Here is a 12,887-nt window from a genome sequence, read left to right as displayed (position 1 = left end):
CCTTTTTGGAGAGGAAACTGCAGCCCAGGGACACGAAGGGCTCAGCCCTTGTCCTCGCGTGGGTGGCTGCTCCGATACCAGGCTCCAGACCCAAGCAGTGCTCCAGCTGCCGCCGCCCAGCTGTCCCTCAGAACAGCCCTGCTCACCGCCCTTCGCGTAGGAGTGTTTTCATCTGACCCAGTCACGTTCTGTTTCTGACCTCATTGCTTTTTTCTTTACTGTTCATGGTAAATTAGTGACTATTATTGGAAATTTGGAGATAGAATTCCACCCATATCACGGTGGGCTGTTCTTATTCCAGATGGTTGGTTGGGTCGTATCTGCAAGTCAGTGCCCGTGACAATGGGGAGGGCAATGTGCTGTGACTTAATTTCCCCTTTGTTCTTTCTTGCCCCCCTTGAGCGCTGCTCTTAATGATAAAACCGGATCATCGCACTGTCCTTGAAGTGCTGCCTGTTCTGTGGTCGCTGCAGAGTTTCAGATTCTACACCACAGGGAACTGGAGACGTGTGCAGAAACGAGTCAAGTTTCACAGTGGGTTTTTGTGTGTGTGTGAAAATGTTCTTTATACTGTGCCCATCAAATAGAGAAGCAACGGAGGAGTTATAATCATGAATACTCTTAGAATTCTCTAAATCATCTGGCTACGCCGTACCCCCCACCCGCCAATGAAAGCCTGAGTCCAGAAAAAAGCTACATTATACACTAATGTTGACAGCAGCATTCTGTGTAATAGCCAAAGAGTGGACACCACCTAGTGGCCTGTGAAAGGGTGTGTGTTTAATTGGATAAACAATGGTGGTGTATCTAGACAATGAAGTATTATTTGGCACTAAAAAGGAATGAAGCACGGACTTGTGCTACAATATGTATGACTCTTGACAACATTGCGCTAAGTGAAAAAAACCAGTCGCAAAACACTGCCTATTGTGTGGTCATTCACAGGAAAAGTCCAGAATCTGCAAACCTGTGCAGAGGAAAAGCAGGTGGATGGTTACCTGAGACTGGGAGGAAAAATGGAATGACTGCTCCTGGGCACACAGCTGCTTTTAGGCACAATGAAAATCTAAAATTAGGTTGTGGTAATATTTGCATAATGCTGTGAATATACTAAAACCACCAAATTTTATACCTTCAGTGGGTAAGTTTTATAGTATATTAATTATATCTTGATAGAGTTATTTTTTAAAAATTACCTTTCTACGTTAGCATCTCTGTACTAGGCGTCCAAGAAGTTGAGCTTACCTTTCCCATGTACCAGTTTATTTATTTTCCATTTTTTAATGGACTCTTTATTGTATTTTTCTTACATTGCCTTTTAGTCCCCTTAGAGCATCCTACCCCCAGCAATCACCACACTGTTGTCCGTCCGTAAGTCCTCTTTCCTTTTGCTCAGTCCCTCTACCTCCTCACCTCCCCTGCCCCCACTAGCTGTCATCCTGCTCTCCATCCCTGAGTCTGTCCCCATTTTCCTTGTTAGTTCAGTTTGTTCATTAGATTGCACATATGAATGAAATCGTATGGTATTTGTCTTTCTGACTGGCTTATTTCACTTAGCATAATATCCTCCAGGTCCATCTATACTTTTGTAAAGGGTAAAATTTTCTTTTTTATGGCTGAGTAGTATTCCATTGTGTAAATGTCCCATAGTTGTCTTATGCACGCATGTATTGGTGGACACTTGGGCTGCTTCCATATCTTGGCCATTATAGGTATTGCTGCAATGAACGCAGGGGTGCTTATGTTTTTTCAAATTGGGGTTTTGGGTTCCCTCAAATACATTCCCAGAAGTGGGGTCTCTGGGTCAAAAGGCAGGTCTATTTTTAGTTTTTTGAGGTATCTCCATATGGCTGTCTATGGTGGCCTCACCAGTTCCCGTGCACCAGTTTAATTCTTAGAAACTGAGAAGCTTGAAGTGCTTTTCTAGATACAAACTGAAGTTTCACAGAGCTAGGAGGAAATTTTGGATTTATAGTGCAGCAGTTAGATCTTATGCTCGAGCCAAGTTACTTAGCTCTAAGCCCTGGCTCTGTTAGTTGCAAAATGTGTGAACTTGACAATATGTACTTATTTTCTTTAAATTGCGGATTTCTAATTTATAAAAGGGAATAATTGTACCTAGCTTACAGGTAAGTTAACTACAATTTGGGGCCATTTTAGCTAATATTATGTAGTTCGAATCGTTGAATAATTGACAGTCATAAGATATAGCTGAAATCCCCCATTTGACAAAGGTGGTACTACTGGTGTGATGTTTTAAAGAAGTTATGTAAATTTGCACAGAGTCGTCTAGTAAAATGAAACAAGCTATTGTGTAGCTTAGTACTTTCAACTACTGTATAAGAGATCACTCTTTGTTTTCATTGATTAAATAAAATTGGGATATTCTCTTTTCTTCTCAAAGAACTACTTCTTAATTGTGGAATAAAATGTTGTTTACATTGAAATAAGTTAAGCAGCTTAGTCTTCCCATGTTTACCAGTTTCTTGTGAAAGGGGCCATTGGGTAAAAGGTGAAGCATCACCCTACGCTCATACAATGGCTGTTTCAACAGATGGAAAGTGGAACTAAATTGTGTATTTAATTCAGCTGAAATTCCACAGATCACCCCCAAAAATGTTCATGAGCTTTGAAGACACAGGCTGGGAGACCTTCGGTTTTTAAGGAAACTTACTCAATTGACCATTTCCTTCTGGTAATATTGAATGAGGATGATACAAAAGAATTGTAACCTAGAGTTGAAATTCTATATTTTTCTAAATAGAATATGGTTTAGAAATATAACACACATAAATATAAAAGGATTCAGAAGTTAAATGAAATACTTTCTGCTATGTTTCCTATTTTGTGCTTTGGATTTTCACAGGTAAGCTTTGATCTGAGTCAGGAAAGTAGTTACAAAATTGTTTTTACTTGATTTGCCGACCTGGGAGACAGGAAGCAAAAAAAAAAAAAAAAAAAAAGGCCGAGAGACAGACAGATGCCCAGAACATAGTCATTTCCCTCTTGTTGGCTGTTTTGATCTTCCTACAACCAACCCTGTTTTTCTCTCACAGCGGCTACACAGCAATGGCCTCTGAACTGGAATGCAAGGCATTTTGGCGTAAAAGAAATTTATCTCACTAGCCTTTAAAATTACAAAGTCGCTTTGAAATGTAAACCAAAAGGCTTTTCAAACATCACTTTTCCTACGCCGAAATAAAAGGGATGAGAGCAGACTGCAAACTTTGACATTTGACCACATGTATAACCCCGACGCATTGGCTAAACATTTTGATAATGGTGGTTCCAGTTTAAACAAATGACAAAGGTATGTCCCAAACTTGGGTTTCTCAACTTAAGCTTTGTATTTACTTCTAATTTGTTACACTTCTTTCTTTTACATCATGTTCCAAAAGGAAAATATTTCATTAACCCCTGAATTAATCATTCCAATGAGCAGAGCTTTAAATGTTGGGGCTCAAATACAGAATGAGTAAAAGTTCAACTAAATCCGTAGCTGAGATCTGTATTTTATTTGTTCCTCTTCCTTCTTTTTTTGATGCTCAGAGAATTTGAAAAAACATTCAACCGGCTCCTTTTTCGAATGAGACCTTAAGTAAAGCAATACTTCCCACCCATCAGGTGGGTTCCACTTGTGTTATTAAAGCGAGTCCTATGAGAGGAGACCTTAGAGCCACTGTACGTACAAGACTTTTTGAAACACGCTCACCGTTGTCCGAAGACCCGTCTCAGGAGAATATGCATGCGCAGAACAAGCACTGGGTTTAAGCAGTCGTGGGAGGTATCCGGAGGGCACTAGGAGAACATCTGGGAAGGAGAAGTAATTATTAGCTTAGGAAACATTTTTTTTATAGATTTAAAATTTTCGTATTATTTTTTATTTTATTTATTTACTTTTAGAGAGAGGGGAAGGGAGGGAGAAGAGAGGGAGAGAAACATCAATGTGTGGTTGCCTATGGTGCGCCCCCTACTGCGGACCTGGCCTGTGCAACCCAGGCATGTGCCCTGACTGGGAATCGAACCAGCAGCCCTTTGGTTTGCAGGCTGGTGCTCAATCCACTGAGCCACACCGGCCAGGGAGCTATGAATTTTTTAAAAGATTATTTATTTATTTGTTTATTTTTAGAGGGGAAGGGAGGGAGAAAGAAAGGGAGAGAAACATGATGTGAGAGAGAAACACCATTGGTTACCTCTCCGTGTGCCTGACCAGGAATGGAACCCACAGCCCAGGCCTGTGTTCTGAGCGGAAACAGGTGACGAGCACTCACTTTGTGGAGGATGCCCAATGCACTGAGCCACACAGGTCAGGGGCTTTTTAAAAATTAAAGAAGTATGTTTCTTGATTTTTAGGGGAGGGAGGGAGATGGAAATGAGAGAGAGGCAGAGAGAGAGAGAGGAGAGAAACATTGATGTGAGAGAGAAATAGCAATTGGTTGGCTCTCGTTCATGCTCAGTCAGGACTGAACCTGCAGCCTAGGTGTGAGTCCTGACCGGGAACGCAATCTGCACTTTTTTGGTGCAGGGGAAATGCCCCAACCCCTGCAGCCACCTGGCCAGGGCACTTTGGGAAATCCTGTCAGTCTTCTTTTAGGGAATGCCAGGTACGCTGGCTTTTCAAGAAGGGTGGTCAGCCAGCGTACCTGGCATTCCCTGAAAGGGCTTGAACAGACACTTCTCCAAGGAGGACGTACAGAGGATCCAGAGACACATGAAGAGATGCTCAATATCGCTAGCTATCAGAGAGATGCAAATTAAAGCCACAGTGAGATACCACTTTACACCGGTCAGGATGGCCATCATAAGCAAAGCAACAAGTAAGTGTTGGAAAGGTTGTGGAGAAAAGGGGACCTTAGTTCACTGTTGGTGGGATTGCAGACTGGTACAACCATTATGGAAAACAGTATGGAATTTTCTCAGAAAAATAAAAATCGACCTGCCTTTTGACCCAGCAATTCCACTGCTAGGATTATATCCTAAGAATCCTAAAACATCAACATCAAAGAACCTATGCACCACAGTGTTCATAGCAGCACAATTTACAATAGCCAAGAGTTGGAAGCAACCTAGGTGTCCGTCAGTAAATGAATGGATCAAAAAATTGTGGTACATATACACAATGGAATTCTATGCAGCAGAGAGAAAGAAGGAGCTCCTACCCTTTGCAACAACATGGATGGAACTAGAAAGCATTATGCTGAGTGAAATAGGCCAGGTGTTGAAAGACAAATACCATATGATCTCACCTTTAACAGGAAGCTAAACAACAAAACAAACAAGCAAGCAGAATAAAAACAAAGACACTGAAATAGAGAACAGGGGGACAGTGACCAGAGGGGAGAGGGAAGGGAATTTAAGGGGAAAAAAGGGGAGGGATTTGGAGGAACAAGTATGATGGACACAGGGACAACAACTAAGGGGGGTGGAAATAGGAGGGAGGTGGGGAGCATGGGGCAAGGTGGGCTGGGATGGGAGAAATAGACAGAAAAGTGTACTTGAAAAATAACTAAATAAAATTTCAAAAAAAAAAAAAAAAGAAGGGTGGTCAGGGCTGGACAAGAACTGGGGGGGATAAGAAAGTGCAGAGTGAGTTGTGAGAATAACTTAAAGCAGGGCGCATCCTGAGGACAAAAGGTGGGTTGGTCCGGAGCTCTTCATTCTCCTACGATCGCGTTTTCCTCTCCTTTTCCACGTCCTCCCGCAGTGAGTGGTGAGGCAGCCTCACGGCATTCTCTCCCAACTCCCCCCGCCCCACCCCGAGTATCTGTGATTGCACGGGGGCCGCATGACTCTGAAGCTCTTGGCGTTGTGCAGGTTTTTCGGGATGGCAATAAGAATATGCTCAGTTGCTCTATTTCTCTTCATTGTTTTTTTAAAATTCTCTGGCCAGAGTTTGGGCCCGGGACTGGTGTTGCCTCTAGCAAACAGCTTGAAGACGAGGCTCAGGCAGTGAGTGACACAGTTTGTTTTCACAGCCCGCTTGTCTTACAGAACCTGTTCTGCAAGCTTCCCCATCTCAGTTTTATGAATAAGTGCATTGGAAAAACATAAATCAATTCCGTGACATTTGTATTTTTTTTAACTCTGCCAAGAATAATGGAATCTTTCTCCCTTCTGGGGGAGAAAGAGAGCAAAGCAGGTATGCATCACACAGTTTGAATGAAAGATGACTAACTGGTAGGTGAACTAATTTCCTTTCACAAAGAAATTTGGACTTTGTTCCTAGACTATTCTATTTGGAACATGATTTGCACAAGTCACTGAGCCATTGATTGGACTATAAAAGTTATTTAAAAATAACTTTTCATTTTTACATTGTTGATTCAGTATTGTTAGGACAAGAAATAAACTATATACTTCATCACTTGTACTGTGAAGTTTGTATGAAAAAGAATACATCAAAGGTACACATGCACTGTCAAGAAAATAGACCCCACGAATTCCTTTTTTCCCTGTGAAAATTGTCAACACATTCCTTTTAGTCAGACGACCCTACAAGCATCAATTTTAAGCGTTAATAGGCGTATAGATCATGTTGAATTTGGGATAAGTGCATATGTTTATTGCGTGTTCACATACATCTCTGCATCAGTGAGTGCTTCCACCTGGGTTCTACATGGACGGGAACACTTAGCCCTGACCGGTTTGGCTCAGTCGGTTGGGTATCAAGCTGCAAAGCGAAAGGTCGCCAGTTTGATTCTCGGTCAGGGCACATGCCTGGGTTGTGGTTTTGGTCCCTGGTAGGAGAGGCAATCAACTGATGTTTCTCTCTAGCATCGATGTTTCTCTCCCTCTCCTTCTCCTTCCCTTTTCTTCTCTTGAAGAAAACTAAATAAATAAACTCTTTAAAAAAACCCATTTAGAATTCATCGCTTTGTTGTTCATTTTCCCATTTCTGCTGTATCAGGAGGCCTCGCAGGGCCTTCATGAGAGGGAAGCGCTCAGTAAGTGTTGGTCGCTGGCGGTCCTGTAACGCGAGAAGCCTCCCCGTAACCGGTGGACTCTCGAGAAGTCCTCCCAAGCCTATTTCACTGTCTTACATGCAAGTCCCACGTGTGCTGACAACATTACCATCGCCCTATCTTGGATAAGAAAGTTTCATGCTCTGTTTTTAATTTGTTCTGTACATGATCCAAATAGAGTTCCTCCAAGAAGTCTCCCAACACTGGCTAGTAAAGTCCATTCCGTCTTCCCACCTACAGAGCAACATCAGTCGTCGCGAGATTTAAACAAAACATTGGACATTTTGGAATATGTACCTCGGCTTCAGCAATTACCCTCCAAAAGTCTACCAAGTTTTATCTCTAGCCCTGCCAATTTCACAACTACCCCAGGTGGTTTGGATGGAAATTGCCATTTGCATAGAATATTCCTGGTGTTAGCATTGAAAGCTCCAATCTTCGAGAAACCTCTCCATCCTGGGCCGGCCAGCACACTTGGTCCCCACAGGCCTTCTGCCACTTCTCTAAGTCCTTAAGAGGATGTATGCCTTTGAAGATAAGGAATCTTCTTTTTTAAAGCAATATCATCAGCACAACTAAAAGTCCTCACTGTCATCAAATACGCCATCAGCATTTACTTTCTCTAATTGTCATACATTTTTAAACAATTTGTTCTTCAGATGAGGGTCCAGCTGCGATGCACAAGTTGTGATTGGTTGATATGTTTCTTAAACTATCTTAGTTTTATTATTTGGTTTTGCTTTTGGTCTATGGAGCCTCTACCCCCACTCCCTGACCCCCTTCCTCCCTCCTTCCCATCTTTGTTTTTGGAGAAAAAGGGTTGTTTGTCTTGGACGTTTCTCTCAGTCTGCATTTTGCTGATTGTGTTCTCACCATGCAGTTTAATGAGTCCCACGGACCCTTATTTATCTTGTAAATTTCTAATTCAATGTCGAGTCTTGGCCACATTCAAGTGATATTGGTGGGGAGAGGATGGGACCACACGTGGCGTGTGCTTCCTTCGTCCATCGACGGGGACATCCGTGCCTGCCCGCCTGCAGCCACCAGCTAGTATTTCCGGGCCCCACAGGGGGTCGTAGGTATGTAGTCCAGACAGTCCAACAGAAAGATATTTCAGGCGTACTTGAAAATGACATTGATCCTGCATAATTACTGTTTATTCCATCAACTAGTCCTCGTTTCTAACTGGAATCCAAAGATGGACACTGTCTTCTTTTGTTTCCAACTAATTCTAACCCAGGTATACGAAAGCAATCCTTTTTCTTAAGTACATTATCACTTTAAAATTAAATTCTCTTAAGGCTACAAACACCCTGCTCCCATACAAAGTTATACTGGCGTAGAGAGAGGGAAAAGTGTATTTCAGAGCATGGCCTTGCGTTTGTGCCCCTTCTAAGAATACTTCGTAAATAGTCGTTCATGGGACTTGCTTATTTATTTATAGAAATGTAGTATTTACTAGTAATGTGAACCATTTTGGTATAGTGTATGTATTGCAAATATTTTTCCTGGTGTTTATTCTTTAAGGTGATTTGGGCTTTTAGAAGTGTTTAATTTGCATATTGCTATCAATATTATTCTATTTTTCAATATATTTTTTAATTTTTCCATCACGAATTATTTCCACTACATCCTCTTCCCCCTCCACTCACCCTCCTCCACACACCCCCCTGCAATCACCACACAGTTGTCTGCGTCCTTGAGTTTTTTTTCTTTTTTGCTTGGTCCCTCCAGCTCCCGCCCCCATCCCCCCATCCCCCCATCCCCCCATCTCAAGCTGTCGGCCTGCTCTCTATCTACGGGTCTGTCTCCACTTTGCTCGTTAGTTCAGTTTGTTCATTAGATCCCACATGTGAGTGAAATCATATGGTACTCGGGGATTGGGAATTGTTTAGAGATTGAGGTTTTCTAAATCATGCTTACTTTCTGTAAGCAACTTGAATACATTTAAACAATGTATCAGTGTGTGGAGTAGGACACGGCCGAAAGCTTTAGTTCCTCTCTCCCTCCAGAAATGCGAAAGTACTTGATTCATTAACTTAATGAGGTTACATTAATCACTTGGATCCAGCGCCGGCACTGCAGGCAGAGGGCCAGAGGAGGAAATCGCTGATGGCAAGTGGGTCGAGTCGTGAGCGCTGAGCACAGCTGTGGGGAGGGAGGCCTGAAATACGATTCAGTCAGTGTTTCTCACTGTGCGTTCAGCTGGGCGCAGGGAGGAACGAAACGCCGATTAATTAATAATATCAACCGCAGGTTTAAGAGGAGGGAGTGATGGTGCACTTGCCATTTATTTGCTGATCCTTTCCAAAACCAGGTCTTTACCCAGCTTTATCTTAATCATTTAAGTCGGTCTGCTGAAATTACCACCATATGCTAGTGCAGTGAAGAATGTAAGAAAGTATGGCAGTAGCTTTATCATCCTGTCTAAATTAACCTTAAAGAAAGGACAGCCTCTATGCCAAGTGGTACCGCTTGATGCCTTCTAAAAGTTTTGATGAGAATTATGTGATATGTTGTACTAATGCTCCATGGCCATCATTAAGTTGAGAGAATTCTTACCTAGGAAATATTCAGGTCATTATAGGAGTACATCTTGAAAAAATTAAGTCCACTTCATTATAGTGAACACATAAAACAAGCCAACAGGGCTCTTAATTACTGGGCTATATCTCATGTGAATGTCGAGAAGGCTCCCAAACGGCGTACCATTAAAACTACCGGAGTCAGAATAATCGGATGTCAGAAAAGGTGGGGACCGGCGGTTTCTGAACATCTAAAGTAACCCCACCAGCTGCTTCCCCAGGATGGGAAGCCTACCAGTCTCCGTTCTGTTGCTATTTATCAGGGATGCTTTCTGCCTCTTCACCACATACATCTTTGTCTTAGGCTCATGTTCTTCTACCAAACCAGGAATGGCACTCTTTCCCCTGAAGTTCCCCTAGCCGCTGGCTCACACCCAGGTTCTGTTTTTGCCCCGGATACCTACTGGTCTCTTTCTTTCTCTCTCTTTCACTTTCTGTTCCCACTGCCAAGCACATAACCTTTGGCTATTTATTTACAGTTCAGGTTACAAAGACAGGAAGTTCATGATTCTCGTGCAGCTTTTTCCAGGCTATGGGCTGACCGCTCCTGAGTTCCAGGCCGGCCATCACGGAATCCTGCTCAGCGGGAGGGGTGGTGCCCTTGTGGTGCTGCTGACCAATGCAAAAGCAAATTCTGAGGCCCTGCGTGATGTACATTTACCCTTCAGAATACTGAGTTCTTTTATGAAATGCGAACAGGTCTATAGTTTTGTAAAACACAGATGAAAATTTTACATGTTTAAAGTATAAATAAATATAGCAAAGAGCTTGTTAGACATAGGCAGAGTTCATAGGATGTGTTTAATATATTTAAGTGCTTAGTATTATCATAATCTGAAACATCAAAAGAAGGGGACAATATTCTATTATAAGAATATGTCATATTTTCTTTATCTACTCATTGTCGATGGACATTTGTGTTGTTTCCATATCTCGGTGATTGTGAATGATGGTGCAATGAATATGGGAAGGCAGATCTTTGTTTGGGATCTTGATTTCAGTTCCTTTGGATAAATACCCAGAAGTGGGACCAGGGGGTCATCAGATAGTTCTGTTTTCCATTTTTGAGGAGCCTGTTTTCCACAGTGGCTGTGCCCGTCCGCATTCCCACCCACAGCGCACGAGAGCTCCAAGTTCTCCACACGCTCGCCAGCCCTTGTCATCTATTTGCAAGAGCATGGATGCATTCGAAGGACATTGTGCTGAGTGAAACGAGTCAGTCACAGAAGGACCGATACTGTATGGCTGCACTCACTTGAGGGACCTAACACAGTCAGACTCACAGAAGCAGAGAACAGAATAGGACAGTGGGGGACGGGGAGGTGCTCACCCGGCACAGAGGCCCCGCGCCCACAGGACAAAAGCATTTTAAACATCTGTGTACTACGTAGTGTCTGTATTTGGCGATATCGTACTCTACGGTTCAAATTGGTTAAGGGGCTAAACCTCAGGCTGTGTTCCTATAAAACAAGGACAGCAAAGGAAGTACAAGGACACTTTCGAGGGTGATGGATGTGGCCATTACCTTGATTGCGGTGGTGGCTTCATGGGCGTATGCATCTGTCCAAACTCATCACATTCTATGCATTAAACATGTACAGCTTGGGTATCAATTCTACCTCAATGAAGACAAAGAATAAAAAAGAAAACAATGAATAGATTGAAAGCTACCTGACATTCAGGAGCTGTACGAAGCTCGTGGTTTTCACGAACACTTCATTTGGTCACCGAGGGGTGACAGACCCTCTACCCAAGAACTACCCAAGTCTGTTCAGGAAGCTAGCTGACACACTACTACTCTGACCAGGAGCCCTCAGCCCTATGGCTCTGCAATAAAAAAAGTTGGTGACATTGGTCCAGGTCTGGTCTTTCTGTTCTGTGACCTCAGAGGCACCTTGGATCAAGGAAATTTCTCTTGTAACATTGGACTTGCCCATGACTCATACAACATCTTCACTTTAGGTTTGTTGCTTAGTGTTAACTAAATGGAGCATAATACTCAGAAGAAATAAGAGTCTACTGGAAACCAGAGGGAGAGTTGGAAAGAAAGGGATTTGATGCCATCTCTTCATATTCTTTTCAGTGTGAACTAGGAAAAAAAACTTACAACCTGTTGTATGTAAGCTGTCTGTTCCAGTACTAAGCATGATACAGCCTTTCACTTGGTCTCTTCCTCCTACTCATTTAAATCAAATCCATCAGCAGTTGCATTATCCAAATATTTATACCTCAACAGTGTGACTACTCAAATTCACCTGATCAGCCCAACGATTTTTACCTCCCCATTGTCCACAGAACTGTTTTTCCTCAGGTCTCGTAGCTTAATAAAAAATAATCCACATGGATTTCAGCATCTCTCCTCTTCCTAGGATATGCCTGCAGCTATCCTTAAAGTTGGAACTGATATTGTAATGGCTGCCTATGGTTTTGATATGTTCTGTATTAGGTTTCTATGGATGCTGTAACAAATGACCACCAAGTCGGTGGTGCGCAACAACATATTGATTGTAGAGTCGGGTCAGTTAGAAGCCCTACACCGGTCTTGCTGGGCCACGGTCACGGTCTCGCAGGGGCGTGTTCCTTCCCGAATGAGGATGGGCTCCGTGGCAGGTCCGAGCTTGGGCTGCAGAATCCAGTTGGCCTTTGTGGTGCTGGAGGTGTCGGGTGGGAAAGAGGCCATCTGGAGTTTATGAAACGTGCCACTGGCAGAATCTCAGTGAAGACCCATGTGGCTCTGGAGTGTAGTCATGCCACCTGCAGTGGGCACTATAGGTCTTTTGAGAAATAGCCGCTGCGTGTTAGTGGGTCTTTTTGGAGACAGAGGCCCTGACGATGGGGCATTGAGAAGTTCTCTTGGGTAAGCTATCCGGTACCCAAACACGAGGTGCCCGATAGAACTGTGGAGCCGCCGGGACGTGGAGGGGAACCACAGCAGCACCAAACTGAAACCCCAGGCTGATGTTTACTAGATTAACACCAACCCCCACAAGAAAGGTGTAGGAGTAGAAAAAGTGTGTTCGTCTTCAAGCATAAGGTCAATTTGCTTCAGAATCTCACCGGTCAGGCTTCCAACGAAAATTACAAGGCTTTTGAAAAGTCAAGAGTAAATAGTTTGAAGATGGAAAGTAATTGTCAGAACCAGCTTCAGCTACGACCCAGATGCCGGGGCTGATGCAGGATTGAAAATAACTAGGAATGATATGTCAAAGGCTCTAATAGAAAACTCAGACAACATGCAAGCATAGATGGGTGGTGACTTCAGCACAGGGCAGGAAACTATAGAAAAGAATCAAATCAAATGGACATACTAGAAATCAAAAACACAGTGACAGAAATGATG

Source organism: Artibeus jamaicensis, unplaced genomic scaffold (assembly GCF_021234435.1).
Source record: "Artibeus jamaicensis isolate MK-2021 breed Jamaican fruit bat unplaced genomic scaffold, CSHL_Jam_final contig_1085, whole genome shotgun sequence".
Lineage (NCBI taxonomy): Eukaryota > Metazoa > Chordata > Mammalia > Chiroptera > Phyllostomidae > Artibeus > Artibeus jamaicensis.
Note: the sequence above shows the minus strand (reverse complement) of the source record.